Here is a 27,000-nt window from a genome sequence, read left to right as displayed (position 1 = left end):
CTGCAGACAACAGTTTTACCAGTTGTTTGCCATCACATAATATATATAGGTGACCATTTTTAAAGACTTCAATATAATTTCGTAGTTGACTTGGTATCCCAGATTCCCACTACTACCAGTCTCAAATATCTATCTAGGCCTTCTTTTGCAGGGAAAAGAGAAAGGTCATTATTCATGATATGTGAAGAAAGACTGTTGCTAGCAGAATGAAAACAGAAGAAAAAGAATCAAATCCCTAGTTTTAGTCCCTGAGGCCCTGGGCTACTTTCGTCTCTGGGAATTACCTCAGTAACCATTTTTTTTTAAGCACAACTTTTTTTTTTTTCCTCTCTCTCTTTTTTTGGCTGTACCTGTAGCATACAGAAGTTCCCAGGCCAGTGTTCAATCCTATGTCACAACAGTGACTCAAGCCACTGCAGTGACACTGCCAGATCTTTAACCTACTACACCACAAGGGAAATCCCATTTTTTTATTAAAGTGCATAATTGTATATATACTGCTTAGTGAACTTTTAAATTTATAACATTTTTAGAGCAGTGTTATGTTTACAGAAAAATTGAATGGAAAGTACAGAGAGTTCCCATGTTTCCCCTGTCCCCCCAACTTAGTTTCTCTATTATTAACATCCTCCATTAGTGTGGCACATTTGTTGTAATTGATAAGCTAATAGTGTTATAGTATTACTTAAGTCTGTAGTTTATATTAGGGTTCAATTTTTGTCTTTGACATTTTGTCAGTTATGTAATGCCATGTATGCACCATTATAGATTCATACTGTATAGTTTCACTGCCCAAAATAGCTCCTGTGCTCCATCTATTTCTGATCTTTTTATTGTCTTCACAGTTTTACCCTTTCAAGAATATCAAATAGTTGAATCCATATAGTATATATGTTTTTCAGATTGACTTTTCACTTAGCAATATACATTTAAATTTATTCTTTGTCTTTTTGTGTCATAATCACTCATTTCTTTTTATTGCTGAATAATCCATTGTATTGATATACCACAATTTTTTTATCCATTTACCTATCGAAGGCCATTTTGATTGCTTCCAAGTTTTGACAATTATGGATAAAGCTACTATAAATATTTGTGTGCAGGTTTTTATTCAAGCACTTGGATAAATACCAAAGAGTATAATTGATGGATCATGTGGTAAGAGTATGTTTAGTTTTGTAAGAAACTGCCAACTCCCTTCAAAAGTGGCTATACCATGTTGCATTCCCACTAGCAGTGAATGATAATTCCTGTTGCTCTACATTCTCACCATCATTTGGTATTATCAGTGTTTTGACTTTTAGACATTCTAATAGATGTGTAGTGGTATCTTATTGTTTCATTTTGTAATTTTCTGATGACATATGATATTGAGTGTCTTTCCATATGCTTATTTGCCATCTGTATTTTTTTTTTGGGGTGATATTTAGCCCAGTTTTAATTCCGTCCCCCTCATTGCTGAGTTTTAGAAAAAGTATTTATTTACTTATTTGACTGTGCCTGCAGCACATGAAAGTTCCTGGGCCGGGGATGGAACCTGCACCACAGCAGTGACAATGCTGGGTCTTTAACCTGCTAAGCCACCAGGGTTTCCTCTTATTGCTGAGTTTTAAGAGTTTTATATATAGTATGGATACCAGTTCATTACTAGATATGTGTTTTGCAAAGATTTTCTTCCAGCCTGTGGATTATCTTTCACTGTCTTTCACAAAGTAGAAGTTTTTAAATTGTAATCAATCCTAACTTATCAATTCTTTCTTTCATGGATTGTGCTTTGGGTATTGTATCTAAAAAGTCATTACCAGAAGTTCCCTTGTGGTGCAGCAGGTTAAGGATACAGTATTGCTGCAGCTGTGGTGCAGGTTACAAATGTGGTAGGAATTTGATCCCTGGTCTGGGAACTTCCACATGCTGTGAGTGTAGCGAAAAAAAATAAAACAAAAAGTCATTGTCAAACTCAAGGTCACCTAGCCTTTCTTGTATGTTATCTTCTAGGAATTTTATTATTTTGCATTTTATATTTATGACTAGGATACATTTTGAGTTAATTTTTGTTTAGGGTGTAAGAGCTATGTCTAAATTTATTTATTTATTTTTTTTTGCATATGGATGTACAGTTGTTCCAGCCCATTTGTTGAAAAGACTATCTTTGCTCCATTGTATTGCATTTGATCCTTAAAGATTATTTGACTATATTTGTGTAGTTATATTTCTGGGCTCTCTGTTCTGTTCCTTGATCTTGTCAATAGGCTTTTAATAATTTCCCTTATTTGCTTATGCTGATTCGAGTTGAATTTTTATCAGTTGCTGCTGAAATATCACTGATTAATTCAAGCACTTGATACATGCCAAGCACTGTGCTAATCTCTTTACATAAATTTAAGCACAACAGTCTTTTGAAATAAATGAGGAAACTTAGGATTTGCAAGTTTAAGTAATATGTTCAAAATCATACCTCTTATAAGTGAGCCAGGTTTGTCTGCCTGTCTATACTGTATTACCTGTCAAAGATGACCTATTACTCCTTACCTGGACTGTTACAGTTGCTCTAATCCCCCCTCTTCTGCTAATTACTACCTTTAATTACACCATAGTTGCCTTCTAAATTAAATACTGAGTCCTTAGCCAGCATTTAAAGCCTATCCTACTTCTCCAGCTTTTTTTTACCCAATACTCTCTTACATGCTCAATGGGATTACTTTATGATTTTATATTATAACTTCTGCTTTACTATATCATATGTGGCCTAACCTGTTCCTATACTTGTTGCATCTCTAAGTATTAAAATTCCTTTTGACAAAGTTCATCTCAAATGTTATCGTTTCCCTTGACCCTTCTCAGTTTTGTACCCCAGTTTCACCCTAAACCTGGATCTGAGAGCTTTCTCCTTAAAATACCCAAAGCATTTCACTTAAACTTCATAAGGTACATCTTATGTCTTGTGTTTTTTTAAGATGAATTTGACTTATTGTTATTACTAGACTGTCACCTCCTTGACAGCTTGTATAGCATGTAGAATATGGCATTCATTTAAACATTTTATTGGGTATATGATATCTATACCAAAAGCTTAACTAAATGCTGGAGTGGTAAAGATAGAAGACATGGCCACTACATTAAAAAAAAATACGTAGAATAGTAGAAGCCAGAATGCAGTTACTTTTCCGTAATTTAAGCTGTAATATGAAAGTAAACTTCTGATACTGTGGGACAGAGTGCAGAGTACAGTTTGAGTTTGGGAAAGAGAGGAGACTTATCAGAGAACAACAAATAAGACTTAGGCTCTTGAATTAACAACAAATGAAATACGGAAAGGCCTAAGAAATCATAACACATTTGGAGTGCAAGTAGTTCAGATTAGCTATACAATGGTTTTTGAATTAAAGAATGGCAAAGGATGAAGCCAAAGAATCAAGGAAGGGCTATATCTTAAAGAAATTTCTGAATCTTACAAAAGAGTTAGCATTCTTCTCCTGAAGGACATGAAAGTTTTTAAAAGGTTTCAAAGAAGGAAATATCATGGTCTCACTCATGCTTAGGTGGATCACACTGACAGTTATCTGCATAATAGATTGGCACTGTTTGAGGCTAATCACAGGGAGGAAGGAAGACCAGCTAGCAGAATGTTACAGAAGCTGTATAGTATTAAGATCCAAGTAGGCCAAGGAGGAAAGAGGACTTATTTGAGAGATGTTTAGGAGACAAAATTTATAATACTTGGTGATGGGGTAAAGTAATTTTTTAAGTTGTCAAGTTCTCTACACCTGGGGATTTTTCTAAATAGTATCTTTGTCTTGCTAATTTAAAGAGATACTCCTTCCTGTTCTCCTGTATAAATGACTGGGATCCATCTCCCTCCTCTCATCAATAGCGTCTACTGCCAAAGGAACTCTCTAAGGAGGTTCTGCTGTATTATCAGAACCTCTGATTTTACTAGAAGATAAAATAGCACCTGCTTACATACACTGCCAAACCTGGGAGAGATACACTCCTAAGATGAAAGCTAGAACTTATGTTTTCTTAGAAGTAATGTTAAAAGATAGATATTTAGATACATCATGTGTTAAATGGCCATTTTGTGGTCTATTCGAGGAGCATAAAGCTGCTTCTGGCACTTCAGTGACAAGTTCTAAACATCCTTCTCTTTAAAAAACTTGAAAATTAAGTTGCGGACTTCTTATATGCACTGCTATACCAAAGAGTGGGAAACAGTTCCCCTCAACAAGAAGGAATATTTTATTGCTGACATTCTTTAGAATTGCTATCACATGATGATAATGGTAATAAAAAGTAGACCTATTTTTAGTCTGTTTTATTATTATCTTTAAATTTCTCACAGCGAATGTACCCATATTTCCTGTTCCTAGAGCTGATGTTTCTCTCCCCTCTGCCCTACTACTTGGTACACTACTGCTTATGTATGAAATATAAGTTGGGAAATAGAAATTAGAGATACATTGTGCAACAAGGAAAAGTTCTGAGGAAAGGAAGGCTGGATGTGAATTTATGCTCTCCATTTTACCAACAAAATGATCTGGTCTAGTAACAACTTTTCTGCTCCCATCATTAAAATAGGGTTAAAATATCTATTTTGTTACAGATTAAATAACATAATGTATTTAAATAGCTGGCATTTAGCAAGTTCTCAACAAATATTAATTCTCCCTTGTGGTAAACGTTTTCATATTTTCTGGCTGCCTAGAATGTTTTGAATATGTTTGCTATGTTTAGGGAATTTCTGATCTTAATGTAAGTGCTGTTTCTCCAAGGTAAGCTCTGAAAATGAAATCTCCAGAATCTTCAGCAAGGTTACAGATGTATGACCTAGGCTTTAATATTTAGCACACCTGCATAAGACTTTGATTTGGAAGCTTGTAGCTTGTGGAGGAAAAAATTTTGCTTGGAAACCAATTTGTGGATAGAGACATCTGACATCGGTGTTTGAAAGGTCAAATTCCTAGGGCAGAGGTGGCTTTGGTGGAAGTGGGAGTGAAAGCAGTTTCTTTTAGTGTTTGTTGGGACAGAAGTAAGTAGTGATCTGACTTCCTCATTGGACCAATTCTCCTCAGTAGTTGTAAGCATTATTCCTGGAAGCTGAGTTCCATTCCTGTTCCTCTAGCCTTGCAACAATTTTCTGAGTTCTCCCACCTCCTTTTAAACTTCTCTAAGTCATTCAGTCAGAATCAGTTTATGTTACTTGCCTCTATGTGCCCTGATTGATAGACATTTCTTCATTGTTACCTTTGAGTAGCAGGCTAAGAAGTATGTCAAGTTAGAGGCAGTAATACTGTAATTTATAATCACCTTAAATTAAAGTCCATGATTCTGGAAAATAAATTCTAGGAAAGTTTAGTGAACTAAATTGAGTAGAGATTGAGGAATATAGCTTTGGAGGAAATTTTGCATAATATTAGAATAGTTTTGTCAAATTTCTTTCTCTATAGCTCTTAGAAATGGTTAAGAAAACAGACTTTCATATTCCTGCAAAGAAATGATTTTAGAACCAGTTTATTTAAAAAATTTAATCCCTGGATATCAATTCTGCAGAGCAATCCCAAGTGAGTTTATCAACTCAAGTCAAAGCCAGAATCAAAATAAATCAGGCATTATATGGCATATTAAATTTCTGGAGCTCAACTCAGTTCCCTTAATCTCTTAGCAGCAGTAACAGAGTGGCAGCTCTCACTCATCGCAGTGGGGAAATAACAAAGCAAGAGTAAAATTGCTGTTGCAAAATGAAGCACATCACCACATTTCCATCTAACGCATTATGGTTCATGAATCTCCCAGGAGCCAGAAAAACACAGTGAAGTCTTTAAAAGTGAATCCAGATGTCAGCCATCACCATAGCAGTGCTTTAATTATCAAAAAACAAAGAAATAACTCCTTAGGTACATTCTAAGCAGGTGTTCCTTCACAGAAAACAGAATAGCTGAAGAAACAGCTGTGGCATTATATCTGCTTCAAGAGGGAAGAAAACTGCAACCTAAATAACAGAGACTACCCAGAGGGAGCATAGATAAATCACAATTATTAGAATTTTGCAAATAATGACTAATTAATATTAATTACTCCATTTTACAGATGGGAAAACTGAGTGCCTTATATGACAGCCATTAATAATTCAAAGTGTCAGTCTTTGACAAGTTCACTACATAATGAATTTATTTTGCAAGATATTTTAAGTATCATATAGTATGCGGTAGTTTCCCAGAAAACATTTATATATTTTATACAAATAATTTATTTTAATTTTAGGAAAATTATGAAATAAAGGTGAATGAAAAGGAAAACTTTAAACCATCTCTAATGGGATTTTAAAACTTGGCCCATGATTGGGTTTCAGGAGATCTGTGAACCTATGAAACTAAGCAAAAAACGAACAGTGTGCATTTTTCTCATTCTGTGCCCCTTTTGCTCAGGGTGTTCCAGTCATACTGGTCTTTGATTTCCCAGAATAACCCAACTCTTTGTACCTTTAGGGTTTTCGCTATACACTGTTGATTCACTCTTTCTTCCACTCTTTTTTTAGCTGGCTTTTTATTTTTTCAGATCTCAATTTGTACCTCTCCAAAGAAGTATTCCCTGACTTTTCTATTTAAGGTAGATTGTCCTCCTCCCATTACTCTTATCTCAGCCTCTTGAGGAATTTAACTTGAATTGGATGTATTGATCTGAAACTCAAAAGAGAAGCAAATTAGAATCCTATTTAGGATTTAAACGTATAGAAGCATATATGATGGTCCAAGGAAACTGTATTGTATAAGTAGTGGGCCAAGATCAAAACTCTAAATGATGTATAAGAATTTTTTTTACTGGAAGGGAATTCAGTGATGATTTTTTTACTGGAAGGGGATTCAGTGAGGACGAATGATCAGAGAGATAGGAATACCTTAAGTTTACAGTGGGTTTAGTTTATAGTACAGAAAGCTCCTGAGCAATAAGACCAGTGCTGAAAACTCAAAAGGATTTTAAATTTGGGGCCTAGGCTTTTATTACCCTTGCAAGGGAAATTTTAGTGTAAGTGGTGGAGGTCAAAGCCAGGTTACAGTGGGTTGAAGGGTGAATTAGAGCTATAGAGTAAGTTTCTTTCTTTTTGAAATTTGTTTATACAAAAGAGAGAGGTGAAACAGTGGCTAGAGGGGAACTTAAGACCAAAGATATTTAAGACAAAAGATTGCACTAGCTTATGGGTGGAGCTAAATTATCAAATAAAGAGGGAGAAATAAAGTATCAAATAAAGAGAGAGAAATAAAGTATCAAATAAAGAGATAGCACAGATAAGAAAGTCCAGTTGCTCCAGAATGCAGAAAGCAAAAGGGTAACTTGCCTTGAAGAGGTGTGAATACTTCTTCCTCTGACACTAGAGGGAAGAATGCACATGAACTAACATGTGCATTGCTGGGGAGAGAGATGAACAGGAAATTGAGAGTTTTCTGTGAAAAAGGAAATAGGGCCATCAGTTGATAATGTGAGAATAGGGGCCTTGAGGAGAATGATAGAAGTTTATAATAGCTACTTGAGATGGTAGGTGGGGTGAGAGAGTGAGGTTTCATCAAAGGATAGTAAGAGGTTTGGCAGATAGTATTAAAGTTTCGGGTGACGCCAGTGTGACCTTTTGTCTACAAACTCAGGTCTGTGGAAAATACCACACTATTTTTTAAGCCAATTTTTTTTTCTTTTTTGTCTTTCGAGGGCCACACCTGCGGTATATGGAGGTTCCCAGGTTAGGGGTTTAATTGGACCTGTTGCCTCTGGCCTACACCAGAGCCACAGCAATGCTATATGCGAGCCGAGTCTGTGACCTACACCACAGTTCACGGCAATGCCGGATCCTTAACCCACTGTGCAAGGCCAGGGATCAAACCCGCAACCTTGTGGTTCCTAGTCGAATTCGTTTCTGCTCCACCACGATGGGAACTCCAAAGCCAATTTTAATTTCACTCTAAGCCTCAAGTTAATAAAACTGGAGAGTAATTAATTCTCAATCATTATTGGGGTTCGCTAACCTTATCCTCCCAGTATTCTACAAAAGTCACTACTGCAGAGGCCCCTCCACTTGCAAACAAGTGGATTTAAGTTATTAGCTCATTATGTTTATTACTGAAATAGCCACTCTCCCTCAGCCCATGACAAGTCGTTTATATTCAATAACTCTGCAGCCTGCTTGGGGAACAGGAATCGTTTGCTGGTTAGTAGGTGCTGTGCCTCCAGTTTAGTCTCCCTGCATACCTTCTGATGTCTTTATAATGTACCAGGTGCTGATACTTTGGGATCTGGCAACCTCTGACCTTTCCCAATAAACGATGTAGTACAGTGATTATAAAATTGTGACTGGAGAGGCAGATAAAAAGCAAAATTTAAATAAAGCATTACAAGCTAGATGAAGGGTAGTGATGGAGTATACAATTACCTCATCATTTACTAAGAGATTAGCTACAAACTGGGTGGGAAATTTAGAAGCCTATTTTCCAAAATCGGGTGATTGAATTTTGAAAATGTTTACAGTAAAAGTTTAAAAAATGTAAAAATTGAAATGTGCCTACAAACATATGGTATTCTGGGAAACTGAAGTATCAATGTGAGTATAGGTAAGGTTTTAGCAAGCAGAACTCAACTGTGATGAATTCAAGACGGCACCAAATTCTTTGACAGTCCTCTTATTGAGAGATGAGTTCTAATTCCTCAATTCTCGGGTCTAGACTGGATGTAGTGACTTACTTGATCAATGGAATACAGTGGAAATGACATTCTGGAACTTTTGAGGCTAAGTTGTAAAAAGCCTAGAGGCTTCTATCTTGAAACACTCTTTGGAGCCTGAGCAGCCATTTAAGAAGTCCAGTTACTCTGAGGAGAGTACACTCGGACAGGGGCCCACCTAAGCCCAGGCTTCTGTATGTCCACTTGAAGACACAGATGAATGGGTTATCCTGTTTTTGACCCTCCAGCCCAGCACAGCCATCAGCTGAATAACACCAAATGTCTGTCTAGTCAAAGCCATCTGGAGCAGAAGAATCTCCTAACCAGTCCTTTAATTTAAAACTTATGAAACTCATCAGATATAATTAAATTATAAATTGATTTAAGCCTCTAAATTTTGGGGGGATTTTTATACAGCCACAGATAAGCTGAACATTAACAGAGCAAGCAGAAGTCCCAATAAGGACTCCATGAATTAACTTAAAACTTTGGTAGAATGATCCTGGAATTGATATCTAGTCTTGATTGCAGTCTCAAATCTCTAAGCAAGAATACACATAGCAGTTTGAACTCTGATCTAGTTAGCCTGTGATTGTAAATAAACACTCTATAGTTAGTTAGGTAAGTCAATTTTTTTTTTATTGTTATTTCCCCAAAACAATTTTTTTCTACTGCACAGCAAGGTGACCCAGTTACACATACATGTATATATTCTTTTTTCTTACATTATCATGCTCCATCATAACTGACTAGACATAGTTCCCAGTGCTACACAGCAGGATCTCATTGCTAATCCATTCCAAAAGCAATAGTTTGCATCTATTAACCCCAAGCTCCCAATCCATCCCACTCCCCCCCCTCCCCACACCAGGCAACCACAGGTCTATTCTCCAAGTCCATGATTTTCTTTTCTGTGGAAAGGTTCATTTGTGCCTTATATTAGATTTCAGATATAAGTGATATCATATGGTATTTGTCTTTCTCTTTCTGACTTATTTCATTCAGTATGAGAGTCTCTAGTTCCATCCATGTTGCTGCAAATGGCATTCTTTTATTTTTTATGGCAGAGTAGTATTCCATTGTGTATATATACCCCATCTTCCTAATCCAATCATCTGTTGATGGATATTTGGGTTGTTTCCATGTCTTGGCTATTGCGAATAGTGCTACAATGAACATGCGGGTGCATGTGTCTTTTTCAAGGAACGTTTTGTCCGGATATATGCCCAAGATTGGGATGACTGGGGCATATGGTACTTCTATATATAGTTTTCTAAGGTACCTCCATACTGTTTACCACAGTGGTTGTACCAGCTTACATTCTCACCAACAGTGCAGGAGGGTTCCCTTTTCTCCATACATCCTCCAGCATTTGTTATTCGTGGACTTATTAACGATGGCCATTCTGACTGGTGTGAGGTGGTATCTCATGGTAGTTTTGATTTGCATTTCTCTAATAATCAGGGATGTTGAGCATTTCTTCATGTGCTTGTTGGCCTTCTGTATATCTTCCTTGGGGAAATGTCTATTCAGATCTTTTGCCCATTTTTCAGTTGCGTTGTTGGCTTTTTTGCTGTTGAGTTGTATAAGTTGTTTGTATATTTTAGAGATTAAGCCCTTGTCAGTTGCATCATTTGAAGCTCTTTTCTCCCATTCTGTAAGTTGTCTTTTTGTTTTCTTTTTGGTTTCCTTTGCTGTGCAAAAGCTAGTCAGTTTGATTAGGTCCTGTTGGTTTATTTTTGCTTTTATTTCTGTTGCTTTGGGAGACTGGCCTGAGAAAACATTTGTAAGGTTGATGTCAGGGTAAGTCAATTTGTAATGACAAAGTAAATCAAACTCATCGTAATAATAAGTTAGGAATCAGTTCTATAATTACTGCTGTTGTGTTATTTTAAGTATTTGAAAAAGTGTAGAGAATTCAATATATTAGGTTATTATTTAAATCATAAAAGATAATTTTGTTAGACCTAAGGTTTTAATTTGAAACATATAAAAGAACAAGAATAGTGCTTGAATGTTTAAGAGCACTTTGATTTAACACATGTATGAGTTTATTTCATTAGACTTTTAATAGTTATAAATCTTAGATTTTGCTTTGTTGAATTGTTAGTCTGCCTTGTCAATTGTGTAAAGTGGTTCAGATAATCAGATATCTTAAATATGTCAATATAATTTAAAAGACTTTAATTTTTTATAAATGGAGAGTTGACTTTTTAAATAATTTTAATTTGTTGAACTTATGAACTAATTGAACATTCATCAAAGAATAAGTGAAAGTGACTTAAAAGGATTTTTATCTCCTAGAGCATTGATTTTGCAAAAGTCTGACCACAGCAAATATTGGGGAAAATGAAGACCACTTTGCTTGAGGGAATACAAAGTGATGGAATCCTTTGGAACACAGATTACCAGACCTCACAACTCAGAGATTCTACTCCTAGATATTTATTCTAGAAAGATTCTTAAATGTGTACACTAAGGGATATATTTCAAGAATGTTCATAGCAGCCTTGTTCATAATAGTGAAACAAATCAAAGCAAAAATTGAAAACAACCCAATGCCTATTGACAGAATGATAGATATATAAATTGTTTATTCAATTATGAAATACTATACAGCATTGAAGAGTGAGTGAACTATAACTAGAAGGAATAACTTAGGTAATCTCAGAACTATAATGTTGAGTAAAAAAGCAAATCAAAAAGAAACATAAAGTATGATATCATAAGTTCAAAAACATATAAAACTAAACAATGTGATTTAGGAATAGATGCATTCATTTGTAGATGAAACTATTATGGAAAGCAAGGGGATTATAAACACAAAAATAAAATAGGTAATTACTTCTGAAAGAGGTGGTAGGGAAAGAAGATATGATTAGGGAAAGTCTCAAAAGGGCTTCAGAGGTAGTGTTCTTTTTCTCAAGCTGATTGGTGGCTACATGGGTCTCTTCCTTGAACCACATATATTATGTATCGTTTTATGTGTGTGTATACAAACATACATATGTGTACATTCTTTTATGACATATTTTCTAATTTTAAAAACTCACAATAAAATGAAATCAGGTAACTTTATTAGATTTCTAAGTGTGTTTTAAGGCTTAAGAAAAACTAGTTTTATATTTACAACTTGAATAATTTGGATGTTATTAAAAACACAATTGTTAAGTACTGCAGTCCTTTCAACCATAAAAGTCCTTTCAAGACTCTACTGGCACAGTTGATAACTTCTCTGGCTCCTCTTTATTCCCTCTCCACTGGGGTTCCTAATGTAATGTCTTTTGACTTTCACAAAACATAGGAAGAGCTTAAGTATATGCAACTTTTGCTTTTAAACTAAACCAGCTATAAAACTCCCCTGTCAAAGGGAATTTAAAGCATAGTTGTCCTCTTGAAATGGAGGGAAAGAAAAATATAGGGAAATACGTAGAGGACAAGCACAAACTAACATCTCAAATTACCTTGCTATAGATATTTTATTATCCTTTTATACTTTTTATTTATACATTAAAAATTTTCAGTATTTTTACCACTCATGTGATCCCTTCCTATCAGTTTATTATAATGTCTATTTAAAAACTCCATGTCATATATATATATATATATATTTGTTTTGTTTTGTTTTATTTTTTGTTTTTTTTAGGGCCACACCATGGTGTATGGAAGTTCCCAGGCTAGGAGTCGAATTGGAGCTACAGCTGCAGGCCACAGCTATAGCCACAATGCTAGATCCAAGCCACATCTTCAACCTACACCACAGCTTGTGCCAATGCTGGATCCTTAACCCACTGAGCCAGGCCAGGCATTGAACCCATGTCCTCATGGATACTAGCCGAGTTTGTTTCTGCTGCACCACCATGGAAACTCCCCATATCGTATTTTAACAGCATTAGTAGCCAGAATTTTTCTTCCCTCACAAGTATGTTTTAAAAGTTTACTTTAAATTTGTCTACTCCTGAAAGACAGTCTTTTATCCTGGCATCTGAGTCAGTGAAAAACTCTTAAATCATTCCTAGTGACTTCATAATCAAATTTCCTGTGTGTATATTTGCCAGGTATTTGCTGGCTTAAAAGAAAAATCTCCCAACTAAAAACTGCCTTTCAGTTTCTGGGTTCTGTGCTCTTACCTTCAGAAATTCTTCTAGTTCTTTTCCTTCAGCAGAATTCTCTTTTCTCATGGATCTTAAGGGAATCATTAGGCAAGATACAAAATCCAGAACTGCTTTGCCTTCCTTTTCTTGCATTTGACCTTCAGTTTTCCTCTCCTGTGTATTCATTCCTTTTCTCCCTGTATCTTTTGCCATTTTTCCTTTTAGCTCCTTCCTTTTTCTGAGTGTTTAACTATTCACTCCCCAATTCCCAAAATAAACATCTGAAACTTAGTATTTGGTTGCTGATCTGCCCCATATTTCTATGGTTTGTCTCCAGTCCCTTTTTAGTTTGTTTGTTCTCATCTTGCCTCATTCCAAACATAATTTTATGCCTTTTAACAAACACATTTTCTCTTGGTGTATTCCTTTTTAAACTTTTACTCTCCTTTTCTTGGTCATTATTTCCAACATTTTTACCTGGGACAAAAGCAGTGTATTTGATCTTTAAATTCTCATTTAGTATTTATGCTAAGAAAGAAGTAGTTATTGTCCATATTTTACAGACAGCTAAAGGAAGGATAGAAAGGAAATTATCTTGCCTTAAACCATATGTTAAATCTGTCAGACATAGACATCAGACAATAATTGTCCCCACATTTGCCACCACCTGGTGCCCTTATCACCTGAATTTTTTTTTTTTTTTTTCTTCAAAGGATCTAAGGACCATCTGCATCCATGGTGCTTTTCTGCTCCAAACCGAGGATTCACAGATTCAGGAGATGGGCCTAGGAATCTCCATTTTAACAACTCCCAAGGGCCTTCTTAGGCAAGGTAAAGTAAAAAACAAAACAAAACAAAACAAAGCTGCTACTCTAGCTCAGCTTCCTAAAGATAGTGAGGGAACTAATCCTTTTTGTGCACATACTATGTGTCTGGTATTGTGCTCTAATTTTATATACACATGCTATTAGTTGATTTACTCCTATAAAAAAACCTTTAGATAGGTTTTCTTATATCAACTTTATAGCAGAGAAACTGAGATTTGAGTTAGGAAACCGCTCAGGGCTCCTTAGCCAGTAATTGAAAGAGGCAGTCTAGAAGAGTCCACACCTGACTTCATTACCCTAGATTTTAAGACCTGTGACATGGTACATGTTTCAGATTTAGCATAAATAGCTAGTAGATATAATAATATGTTACCATATATATGGGAATATATTAATCTCATGTTATACTGTGAATTATAAAACATATAATTGATTACTCATTCTAGTGTATCTTTTTTATTGAGACATGATTAACATATAACATGGTAGTTTCAGGTATACAATGTAATTATTTGATATTTTTATATATTGTGAAATGATCACCATATAAATTTAATTAATATCCATTACCACAGAGTTAACTTTTTTTTTTCTTGTGATGAAAACTTCTAAGATCTCCTCTCTTAGCACCTGTCAAATATATATTGCAGTATTCTTAACTATAGCCACCATGTTATATATTATATCCCCAGGACTTATTAACTGGAAATTGGTACATTTTGACCATTTTCACCCATTTTATATGCCCTAACCCCCCACCTCTGGCTATATGTATAGGTGTGTGTGTGTATATATATATATAGAGAGAGAGAGAGTATAGAATATTGTATGTGTCACATTTTATGCATTTATCAATCGATGAACACTTAGGTTGCTTCCATATATCTTGGATATTGTAAATAATGCTGCAGTGAATATGGAAGTATATTACCTTTTTGAGTTTGTGCTTTCATTTACTTCACGTAAACACCCAGAAGTGGAATTGCTGGATCATATGGTAGTTCTATTTTTAGTTTTTTGAGGCACCTCTATACTGTTTTCTATAATGGCTGCACTAATTTACATTCCCATCAACAGAGCATAAGGGTTCCCTTTTCTCCATATTCTCTCCAACACTCGTTATTCCTTGTCTTTTTGATAATAACCATTCTAACAAGTGTGAAGCAAATCTCGTTATTGTTTTCATTTACATTTCCCTGATGATTAGTGATGTTAAACACCTTTTAATGTACTAGTTAGCCATCTGTATGTCTTCTTTGGAAAAAATGTATATTCAGATCCACTTTTTAATGTTTGTTTATTTGCTATTGAGTTGTGTGAGTTCTTTACATGTTTTGGATATTGACCCCTTGTCAGACATATGATATGCAAATATCTTCTCACACTTAGTAGATTGACTTTTTATTTTGTTGATGGTTTCCTTTGCTGTGCAGCTTTTTAGTTTGATATAATCCCACTTATTTATTTTTGCTTTTGTTGCCTTTGCTTTTGGTGTCAAATCCAAAAAATTATCATTAGGACTGATGTTCAGGAGCTTATTGCCTATGTTTTCTTCTAGGAGTTTTATGGTACAATTCTTATGTTCATGTCTTTAATCCATTTTGAGTTGATTTTTGTGTGTGGTGTAAGATGGTGGTCCAAATTCATGCTTTTGCATGTGACTGTCCAGTTTTCCCAACATTGTTTACTGAAGGGACCATTACTTCCCCATTAGTATTCTTGACTCCTTCATTATAAATTAACATGCATATGTTTATTTCTGGGCCCACTATTCTATTCCACTGATCTACATGTCTGTTTTTATGCCAATACCATAAAGTTTTTATTACTGTAGCTTTGTAATATAGTTTGAAATTAGGATGTGTGATGTCTTCAGCTTTTTTCTGCTTTTTCAAGATTACTTTGTCATGAGAGTCATTATTTTATTTTTCCTGAAAATTATCTTTTAACATAGGAAATGTATAATCAATGATGAAAGATTGAAGATTATGAATATGCTAACTGTGTCATAGAATCATGATCACATGCTAGCCATAAGAATTACAATGAAGTGTTCTGGATAGAGAACATCCCCTTTTTTCTTCCTGCTATCCAGACCATGAATGCAATAGCTGCTGGTAGAGCAGTCACTTTGAATCACTTGGAAACTGAATGTTGTAGATGATAAGAAGAGTCTGAGTCTGAATGTGTATTCATATTCTGTGTGCAGCTCTGAACAGCTTTCTAGATTTTATATGAGACAGAAATTTCTTTCTTATTTAAGCCCTATAATTTTGGGTTTTTCTCTCTCTCACAGTGGAACCTAATCCTAAACAGTAATTACTTCTGCTATAAAATTCTATCATAAAATAATATATTTTATCATGACAAATAGTAAATGATTATGAATATTAATAAAGCCATATTTGGTATTATTTCAAAAGCCATAGCCAACAATGAGAATATAGTATTTTAGTGGTAATTAATACATATGTTGCCATTTTTATAGGTTCTCAGTTATAATTATTAAAAGTCAGTTTTGTAATTAGCAATCCAACATAAAAATTGTTTGTAGCACACTTCAATTTAAGGTAAACTCAGGATGAAAATGACATAAATCCATTGTTAAACAATTATTTTTGATTCCATGGTAACTTCTTATTAGAAACAGTTTTGCTGTGTCAAAGATAAAATTGAGTTTTATAGGATGAGTAATACATTGAGTCAACAGAAGGACTCTTTCTTTTTCCAAAGTTTCCAACCAGGTTTCTGGCTCTGTTGCGCAAAGCCAAATGTCCCATATCCAAATAAAGTACTCTAGCAGATTTAGGATTGGAATGCAAAAATTATGTGGTAATACTGGATAAAATGGGCCAATGGGAGGAAATATGAACTCTTGGAGAAAGTTCAAGTATCAACTAAACTAGTCAAGGAATTACCGTTTATCATTATAATTGGTATTTAGAAAAATGTTGTCTGAAGAATGAAGGTGAAAGTCCTGCATTCCCTATAGAAGAAATTGACCCATTGTATCTAATTTTGTTATAGCAGAATTTTATCCCATGGCTTAAATTTTTTTTTCTCCTTTCCTTTTTCAAAGGGAACAGCCTTACATGCATAAGATATGTTGTTTTTAATCTATTTCCACTGTAGGTTTAGGGGGTGGGGAGGTAAAATAGGGTTGCTTTGTGAAGCCATAGAAAAAATGAAGATTCAAGAGTTTGATTTAAAAAGGGAAAATTTAGTATTTTATAACTATTATAAAAAAATTCAAGGAATTCTCTTTCTTGCTATTATTATTATTTGCTTTTTAGGGCCATACCTGCGGCATATGGAGACTCCCAGGCTAGGGATTCAATCAGAGCTACAGCTGCTGGCCTATGCCATAGCCAAGCAGTGTAGGATCCGAGCCATATCTGAGACCTACACCACAGCTCATGGCAAGGCCAGATCTTTAACCCACTGAGTGAGGCCAGGGACCGAACCCACAACCTTATGGTTCCTAGTTGGATTCGTTTCTGCTGCACCACAATGGAACTCCTCTTGCTATTATTTTTGAATGCAAGATTCATTGAACAAACCAAGCAGGGGAGGAGTTCCCATCGTGGCGCAGCTGAAACGAATCTGACTAGCAACCATGAGGTTGCGGGTTCGATCCCTGGCTTTGCTCATTGGGTTAAGGATCCGACATTGCTTTGAGCTGTGGTGTAGGTTGCAGACATGGCTCGGATCTGGCGTTGCTGTGGCTGTGGTGTAGGCTGACAGCTACAGCTCCGATTAGACCCTTAGCCTGGGAACCTCCATATGCCGCTGGTGTGGCCCTATAAGGTCAAAAAAAGACCAAAAAAAAAAAAAAAAACCAAGCAGGGGAAATTGAGAAGTGGACCTCAGTGGACTTAATAAGACTAAATTTCTGCATTTAGACTATACAATAATAATGCTTTCCTACATGTTCAGTTTTTAAATATATGTATAACTTTAATTTCGTTAATTTAAGAAGTTGAATTTCTCCCTTTTTTTATTTAACATAAATTCAATTGGGAATCTACAGGCACTCCCTGAAACTATTAGAGCTACTGCAACCCATCACACAAGGATTCCATTCTGAGGTCTCCCCTAGAGGACAAATTTAAGGAAAGCTCAATTCTAATTTTCCTCCTATATAATACCAGAAGACCACACTGACCCTGTCGGGATTTGATCCTTTATAACTCCATGATTTCTCACCTGAGATTTGGACCATTTAATAGTGCTTTAAGTACTTTAGCAAGGCATTCTTACACTGCATTTCTAATCAGGGAAATATAAAACAAGATCTGTCCTTAAGCTGTTTTACTTTGCCTTGTAATGGTCTCCATTTCCTTTCATGAGGCATTATCTTGATAAATTGCTGTTTTTAAAGATCACTCTTTGCTTGGAAAGTGTACAATGGATCTTTTTGGAATTGAGATTTTGGCCACATGTTGTGTAACCTCCCTGCCTGTTATATCAACACTTCAGGAGATTCCTGATTTGGCTCTTTGTTTCTGATCTTTATACTGGCTATTAGCAAATTAGATGGGTGGATTCTTCCAACAGTTAAGCATAATCTTTAGCTAAACTAAGGACTAAAAAGCATACAAGAATATTATTATACTCAGAAAAATCCATAGAGTACTCAAACTCTGTTAAAAAAAGAGAAAAGAAATAGAACACTCCTATTAGTCAGGTCACATTCCTTGAATTCAAATGTTAATTATTGCCAGTGAAAATTACTGCGGTAATTGATTTATAGAGATGTGCTAGAATTTGAATCACTTACCTACATTTATCCCTAGAAATCTAGCAGTAGTTTAAAGAAAACTTACATGGTAATTTGTCTGTACTTATTACACTTGGAGGAGCACTTAAAAAACACTACACATAAACAAAATACAAAGCAGGCTCATCGCTCTGGAGTACAAACAAGTTCCTTAGAGTGACAATAACAATTAGTATAAAAAGAGCAGTGTTGGCTCCACTGAGGATTACTGTTTCCTTAAAAGCAAAAGAGCAATTTGGAAAAAAGTTATCGAAATTAGTCACCGTATCAGTGAGTTGATTTTAAATAATGTCCTAACTTTGAAATAGCACATGGGTATAGTATGCTGCTGGCAAATAAGTGGTAAAGAAAAAAATTATAAATTCATTTGTATTTACCTGGCCTTTCTTTTTGTCAAGTAAACTTTTTACCACAAAGAAGTCAAGAAAACACCTGTCTTGTTGATTTTTCTATAGTATTAGATTTATACCTCTAATAGAGGATTAAAAGACTACTTTGTAATTATCAAGCACAAATCTCAAATTTGTATTTAAAAATAAAGTTAGTGTCATGGCCAAAGTCATGGAGAAATTTAGAAGTGGTGTTTAAAATAGAAATTTAGACTACTGACTTGAAATCCCATGTTCTGACCACTAGACCACACGCCTGCCCAAGGATACTTACATTTTTTACTGAGTTATTCTTCTTTGTAATTAGATGCAGTGATTAGAGTGACTTTTGCATTACTCTGCATTTTTCTTTTAAGTCAGGGTTGTAAGCCACACAGGGCACTGTCCCTTATAAAACTAAACAAGGGATTTTCAGTCTTGCAATACAATCTCTTGATATTTGTTTATAGGTTTTACACATCAAAAAAACAATGAAATCTGTAATTTTTCAAATTACAATCCTCTCATTCTCTAAGTTATGTGCCTATGAGACTTTGCAAATCTTTTGAAGAGAATGTAATCTTTATGCTTACAAAATGTAGGCTTTCATATTTGGGTACAGTTACAAATCAAGGCTTTTTCCTCCCATAATAATCAGTTTCTTTAAGTTGTGGGTTTTCCTTATTTGAAAATAAATTAATGGGAATTTAAAAATATAATTCATCTAGTTATTAAATCTTTTCAATCTTTAAAATTAGAAACCATTTCTATTCTCAATCTGCAAAGAAGCAATGGCAGAAAATACCTTATACTATATAGCATGTTACAATTTAATAAAATTGTAAATAAAATAACAAACAACTAAAACCAGCTACTTTAAATTTTAAGTAAAGAAACTTTTGTGACTGCTTATTATTTCAGTTTTTTAAAGACAGGCATATATTGTGTGCTTAAATATTGAATTTTTCTCTATCAAGTACCTGTCAAAAGAGAAAGTCAATTTTGGAATAGCAAAAACTCAAAATACTACAGATGGTTTTCTAAAGAGATTCAAATTAGATAGTATTCAATGTTGCAAAAAGCAATGATAACTTTTATAGCTCTAAACACCAGTTTTAAATTAGAGATTGATATATATGGGAACTAATTTTGCATAATCATTCATTTTAAAATAATACATCATAGTTACTAAATTATACAGTAGTTTTATGTAGAAATTTATACATATTTTCTGAATGCTGTCATGTAATTATTTAGAAATTTTATTCTCAAAATCATGAGTTTTAGATACAGGTTACTTTTTTTCTATTAATACTTTATTTTGAGATGAAAATGTGTTAATTCACATTTTTTTCCAGACCTTCCTGGAGCAATTTGCAAGGCAGGGAGTGAGAGTTGGAGGAGTGGGGTGGCAACAGAAACACATAAAATTTGTTAATCCTTATGTAAGAAGCATGGGATTTTTTGGAGAGTGTAGAGTTTCATGCCCATACAAAGAGGTAGTTTTCCAAGTAGCAGTTGACTTTTTGTCAAAACTCTAGAAAATAAGTTTGGATAGCAGGTTCTTTGTCTAATTCACCCAACATTGTACCTCCAGTGTCTATAATAACAATTTGTGAATGAATAAATGAGTGACTGGATGGAAGAATGAGTAGCAATTCCTTTGGACATCGTTTAAATCAAGTTGTTAAATTAACGTTAATAGTCATGGGTAAACTGAAGATAATACCCCTGCTCAGTAAGTGGTGTAGGAAGTTGTTGACACATTGAGGATATTTGAGATTTGATTGGGATCAGGGATTCCTGAGGGAAGATGGCCACTTACGTGAATTGAACTTTTCCAAGCAGATCGAAGCCATGGATCTCTTGACATCAAAAACATCCTTTTAAAATTATGGATGAAATGCGATAGCTGGGCTTTCCTTTAAAATCATACTTTTAAGGGTAAGGTGGAGGGAACAGGAAAAAATAGATGAGGTATAGATGAAATAAAATTGCCTACCTGTTGGTAATTGTTGAAACTAGGTATATGGGATCCATTATATTCTTCTTCAGCGGTTAAAATTTTCTATAGAAGTAAACAAACATAAACCCTTTCACTTAAGAGTTCGATATAATAAACATTTATACTACTTAATATGTATAGTTTAATCTTAGAAAGTACTTCTTATGTAGTTTAAGAAAATTTTGAAAGAGATTTGTCTTCATGACAAAGAAATTACTTTTAATTCTAGATACAACTTATGATGGAATCGGTTACCATATCATTGATCAGGTTTTAGATAATATTGAGGAAAAGCTAAGGGACTACGCCGAAGCCCCAAGTCACTCTCAGCTCATCTTCACACTCACTATTGGCCATCTTCAGAAAAGACTTAGATGTGGCTTATCACTGGGTGCTGGCCTCCATTTAGGCCATTGAGGCTGCTATAACAAAATACCATAGAGTAGGTAGCTTGTAAAGAACAGAATTTTATTTCTCACAGTTCTGGAGGCTGGAAGTCTGACATCAGAGTGCCTGCACAGTTGGGTTCTAGTGATGGTCCTCTTCCAGATTGCAGACTGCGGATTTCTTAATGTACCCTTTTATAAAGGCACTAATCCTATGCATGAGGCCTCCACCCTCATGACCTAATCACATCTGAAAGGCCCTACCTCCTAATACCATTTGCTTGGGCATTGGGTTTTCAACTTATGAATTTGGGGGGAATACAAACATTTAGACTTTAGCACACCCTTCAGTGATTTTCCAGTTCTCTTAAAATCTAATTCCTTAACAAAGGACACGTGTATTTCCCTGCCTCTGCAGAGGGTTTTTATTTTATTTTTCAGGTCTTTTTCAGCTCAGTGATTTCTAACTTCATAAATAAACAGTCTAATATATATTAAGTAATTAAGGTAAAATGAGTTTGAATTCTCAATTTGTCTTTAGGCACCATCATAAGTGATGTGATGCATTCAAATAAGAGTTGATGAGCGGAAACGAGGTGATTTTTCTAGCCCATTCCTCATGTTTTCCTACTCAAAGGATATTTTCACTAAGATTGATTTGAAAATGCTTGGCGTGAAAGCTTAAAAAAAAAAAACAGCTATATATTACAGAGTCCTAGGGGCAGGAATTATCTCTCTACAAGTACCTTTTTCATTTTCTCATAGCACCTAATAAATAATTCTATTACATAACAGACCCCAATACTTTTCTTTACAACTATTACCAACACTATAAATATATATCCTGTCATCAAAACAAATGATCGCAGTCTTTAATAGTGTTTATGTGAAATTTTAAAAGCCAATCTTGTTATTAAATTAAGAAAATATATGTTGGCATCAGTACTAAAACTGAAAAATCATTACTGTAGCAGAGCGAAGTCAAAATTAAGTGAGCTGTTCACTTCAAATGGTACCTTAACTCTGGTATGCATACACTGTATTGCATTTTCCAGCTGATCCCTCAAATCTACTTACAAGAAGAGAGGTTTATAATTCAAATATTATGGGAAGAGGAAATCTAATTTTGACCTTGAGTCAAATTGATGCCAAAGGGAGTTTATGGTTTTCTTTACTTTATAAGCTATAATTGCAAATACAGTTTCCTTCATCTAAAAAACTATTCCACCCTGAAATTTTCAAACAAAAATAGTTTGCAGAAACGTTGGCAAAAGACATCTTCAAAGGAAACTAACTAGTTTGAATTAGAAGGAGAAAGAGGAGAGGGAGGTGGATATTTTTAAAGGGATTATGTTTTCAATATTTTGGGCACTTGGTGTCTAATTCCTGTTGCTTTTTTAAAAAGCATTTCTCATTTAAAAGTATAAGTAGATTAGTAATTTAAATGTGCTTAATTTGTAAATAAGATAAAAATAACATGAATGTGCATAGGATAACTGTAAGGGAAAAAACATGAAAATCTTTTCTTTAAATATTAAATAGAAACAAAGCTATCATCAGTAAATGGCATAAAATACTAAAATAGATGGGTCCATATTATGGCTTAATAGAGATATAGAAGTGGTATGAATTTTTTTTACCAAAAAATTTTGACTGATTATCTTAATTAGAATATTTGATAATTTAGCATTATGTACAATGCCAATTGCTGGTTGGCTCAACACTGCTTATTATCACGTGTCTATAGGTTAAATTTAAAACCATGCCTAACTGAGATTAGCTGACTCACCACCTTTGCTACAAGAATTGCATAATGTTCAACGTAAGACAGGTCAGGATTCTGGGAGGTTTTTTTGGCCATGGCTTATGCAAGTTCCCAGGCCAGGAATCAAACCTGCACCACAGCACCAACCCAAACCACTGCAGTGGCAATGCTGGATCCTTAACCCACTGCACCACAGGAGAACTCCAGGATTCTAGCTTTACAAAGTTAGTATATTATTTCAGTAGGTAAGAGTTTAGTGTAGAGTAAGAGATTAGCATTAAGTAGAAAAGATATTCCTTTTTAGAGTGCAAGTTCTTACACTGATCTTCTCAGTTCTTATAAATATATAACTTTTCTGTGTGTCTATTTTGTTTTTTATATGTGCATGTGTATTTTTAAAATTCTCACACTCGAGTAATTTTTTTCCAGTAAATATTGAACATGGACTTTCATTTCCAAAACCTTGTTTGATCAAAGTAGCACAAAGGAGCCCACCAAATTTGTCTCAAATGTTCTTAGCTTACCTTTGAATTAAATGTATCAAATACTGCAATGATAGTTGCAGTAACAAAAACAGGAGATACCTGAATCTTTGAGAGTACCTAAACATTGGACTAAGGTAGTTCATGTATTTGTTAAATGGTCATCCTCAAGTTAAAAAGAAAGTTGAGAGGTTCTTATTTGTTTCTAGGAGGAAATAATTAAAACAGTAAAATCAAAGGAGCTGGAAAATCTATCCGGAAGCATCACATCTTGCCAGGAATTAGCTTCTGTGTCAGATCAAGCTGAAATAAGTTTAGAAAAATAAAGTCATTCCCTGAAATGATTGCTCCCTCTACCCACCCCCCAAGTCCCACCAGATTAACCAAAGCAAAATAAAAACAATCAAAAAATAAAGATAAAAATGCATTTCATAATCATCAAAATTATAATGACCATTGTGAATATCCAAGACAATATACATGTGGTGAGACCCAAACTTATTTTGTTTGTAGAAAACTTAGTACTTCAAGAAATATATGTTCTGCAGGCCCTTCAGGGAAAGACTGTTTAAAATATATATGATATATTGAAAGGTTTAAAAAAATTGGAACCTAGATTTTTGAATAGGTAGAAGTAGGCCCTATCCTCTGAGATTTGAAGGTAAAATTTACAAGTAAAATGAAACCTTTTTACAGAGATGCGATTTATATGGAAAATAAATGGTATTAAGTTAAAAAATTTAACAGATAGTATTTCTATCTTTGATGAGTAGAAGAAGTTAGAGGTGGTATTTTAGATCCTTAAACTGTGCAGAGCAACACCGTTTAGATCATCCCTTGGTACTACTTTCAAAAAGAGAATATGGAGATTGTGCTATGCTCCTACCCAGTTGGACAATCCGTAGAATCTTAATCTATTAAACTGAAAATGACTTTACAGAATACCTCATCCAGCCCCCTCATTTTACAGATATGGGAACTGAGGTGCAGAGAGCCTGAGTCACTTTTCCAATGTTATACACTTGGTGGCAGGCTGGAATAAAAATATGGCTTCTTGATCTCTGGTCTGCAATTTGTCCCACTATGCAATATTGACTAATCTCTGTATCTACTCAAAGCCAAAAATGTGTTATTCATAGCATTGATTGCCTTCTTACAGAGATAATATGGGTTAAAGAGAGCTAAATGCCATTGCAATTATTGTCGTTGTAGTTGTTAGATTTCACTCCCAGATCCACCTGCTGGGGCTCTATTTTAAGCCACACAGGCAGGAAAAGTAGTCCACTGTTCTGTAACTTAAAATAATTACTTTGGGGTCAAAACAATTATGTGAAATTTCCTGCAGGAAAAGTTCTTCCCTTTTTAACACCCTTGTCTTCTCCCATTTCCCAAAGTAATGGTGCCTTATCTTAGGGAAGAGAGGAGCTTGCCATTTGCCCTGGACTGAACCCCACTGAAAATTCTTCCATTTGAAGAGATGAACAAAATCTTTTAGTAAATGGGTATGCTGAGTTTATCTCATGGAGAAGAGAGGGAGATTGTGTATTAGGATGGGAAAAACTAATAAAAATTTTAACTAGCTAAACCAGCTAAACATTTTATCTATAAAAGTAGATTTTAATTATAACTATTAGTAGAAATGCATTATCCAGATCAGTAATCTCATGTAGGTTCCTAGTACTGCCCTTATTTTAGCATCTGATGCTCCTGATAGTTTGTGCTTGAATATTTTCTTTCAAGTCAGAAAGGAAAAATTCACATGTTTGAAAAAGAGAAAAAAATTTCAAGTCTATTGTGATTAATCTTTCAATTTTACTCTCCTTTTAGATTTAGAATAGAGGAATATAAATACATATTTAGGCCAAATGCCAAATGGCTTAGTATTATATCAGCAATTTTCAGAAGCTGAAGCTAGATACCATCATAGAATAAACTTCTTGGATATAAGAAGAAATGTGAAATGTAATTGGAGTTACCCTTTTACAATTAAAAAAAAAAGCTGTATTAATAGAATTCCAAAAGTCCCATATCATGGTATAGAAACACATATTCATATCATTACCAATTACCCTATTTCTCAATTTAACAACTTAAATGTTCTTATTTTCCTTCTATATAAGATCATCAGCTTTCACAATGGTCCCTAATTTTGCAACAATTTACCCTTCCAATGCTTCCAGTATACAAAGAAATTTTAACTCCAAGTTATAGCTGCATGTTCAAAGTGAATGTGCAGATATTAATCAGTGCATTTGAATGTCCTTCCTTTTTGGTGTTATGACCTTCTTTGCTAACTGTACAGATGCAGATGTGATGATGACGTAGGTATGTGGCTATTTGACTTTACAAAAGCCAAAGGGCAAGCTGTAGTTGGAGCCAAATAGAAAGTTTGGCCAAATACCAAAGTCAAAGTCAAACTTACACTAAATCCCTAATTCAGAGTTTGGTAGAACATTTCAATAAGCAAAGTATTTCCTAATTTTCTGTAATTTCTCTGCTTCTTTTCCTCCTTTTCTGGAGAAATAACTAGACATTTTAAACTGAAATCAGTGAATTCCTCTAAAATCCACAAGATGGTGCTGTGAAGTGGCATTTAGAAACATTTTAAAAACCATATGTCTTCTAGAAGCAATTTTTAGTCAGAGCCAAATAAGTACCATTTAATAACATCCACTACAGATAAAGCTATTTTTAAAAAAGCAATATCGACCAGATACGTTGACACAAGGAAGGCGTACATTTACTATTAATGCTACCTTCTAATAATTAATCCCATCAATTATACTTCTGTTCATTCTGTTATTGATCTTAGGTTTTAAGAATATTGTCTGAGAAGACTAAGAACTGAGCTTGGGTTTCAGCAGAGCTAAGTTTTAATAGGAAAAATACCAGACTGAAACAGAGACCAGAGCTCTAATTGGTCCCCACCTGAATTGCTGCATCCATTCCATCTCATCCAGCTGTTCCCAACCAAGGGCATTTTACCCCTGGGGGACATTTAACAATGACTGAGACATTTTGATTGTCACAACTTGTGGGGGGAGGCTGCTACTGGCATCTAGTGGGTAAACATCCTACAATACACAGGACAACCTCCACAACAAAGAATTATCCTCCCCCAAATATCCAGTAGTGCTAAGGTTGGAAAACCTGACCTTTGTTCACTCCTTTGTTGGTTTATCTGTTCATTCATTAATTAGTTCACGCATTTATTCACTTATGATTGTACTTATCTACCCATCAGTCCATTAATTCATCTCTTCAACGAATTTTTACAAAGTGTCTGCTATGATTCAAGACTGGACTAATCTTAAGGATTGAAATATTAATATTCCTGTTCAGTCTAACAGGGAAGCAAGACACTTATGAAACAATATAACAGTAATATGTAATCAGTGATTCACTCCTAAGATGTTCTGAGAACACAAAGAGTATGATGAATTCTGGAGAAAAGGACAGAATTCAGGAGGGTGTCATAGAGGTGGAGGTTGTTTATTAGGTGGGTGGAGGCCAATTTTGAGCAAAACACAAGCAAAGCCAGAGACATATAGTAATTTAAAATGTGTTTGATGTGCCATATACTGCTGTGGTAT

General features: G+C 34.7%; 1 protein-coding gene across 1 annotated transcript in view; it reads left to right on the top strand.

The window, feature by feature from the left end:
• Positions 1-27,000, top strand: part of FTCDNL1 (formiminotransferase cyclodeaminase N-terminal like) — a 178,336-nt gene that overhangs the window by 13,199 nt on the left and 138,137 nt on the right. Inside the window, exon 3 of the mRNA XM_047773164.1 lies at positions 13,508-13,625. The gene's annotated coding sequence lies outside the window, so the exon portion shown is untranslated. The remainder of the gene's footprint in view (positions 1-13,507; positions 13,626-27,000) is intronic.

The sequence above is a fragment of the Phacochoerus africanus genome, chromosome 3 (genome assembly GCF_016906955.1).
Source record: "Phacochoerus africanus isolate WHEZ1 chromosome 3, ROS_Pafr_v1, whole genome shotgun sequence".
In the NCBI taxonomy this organism is placed as follows: Eukaryota; Metazoa; Chordata; class Mammalia; order Artiodactyla; family Suidae; genus Phacochoerus; species Phacochoerus africanus.
Note: the sequence above shows the minus strand (reverse complement) of the source record. Positions and strands in the feature narration are given on the sequence as shown.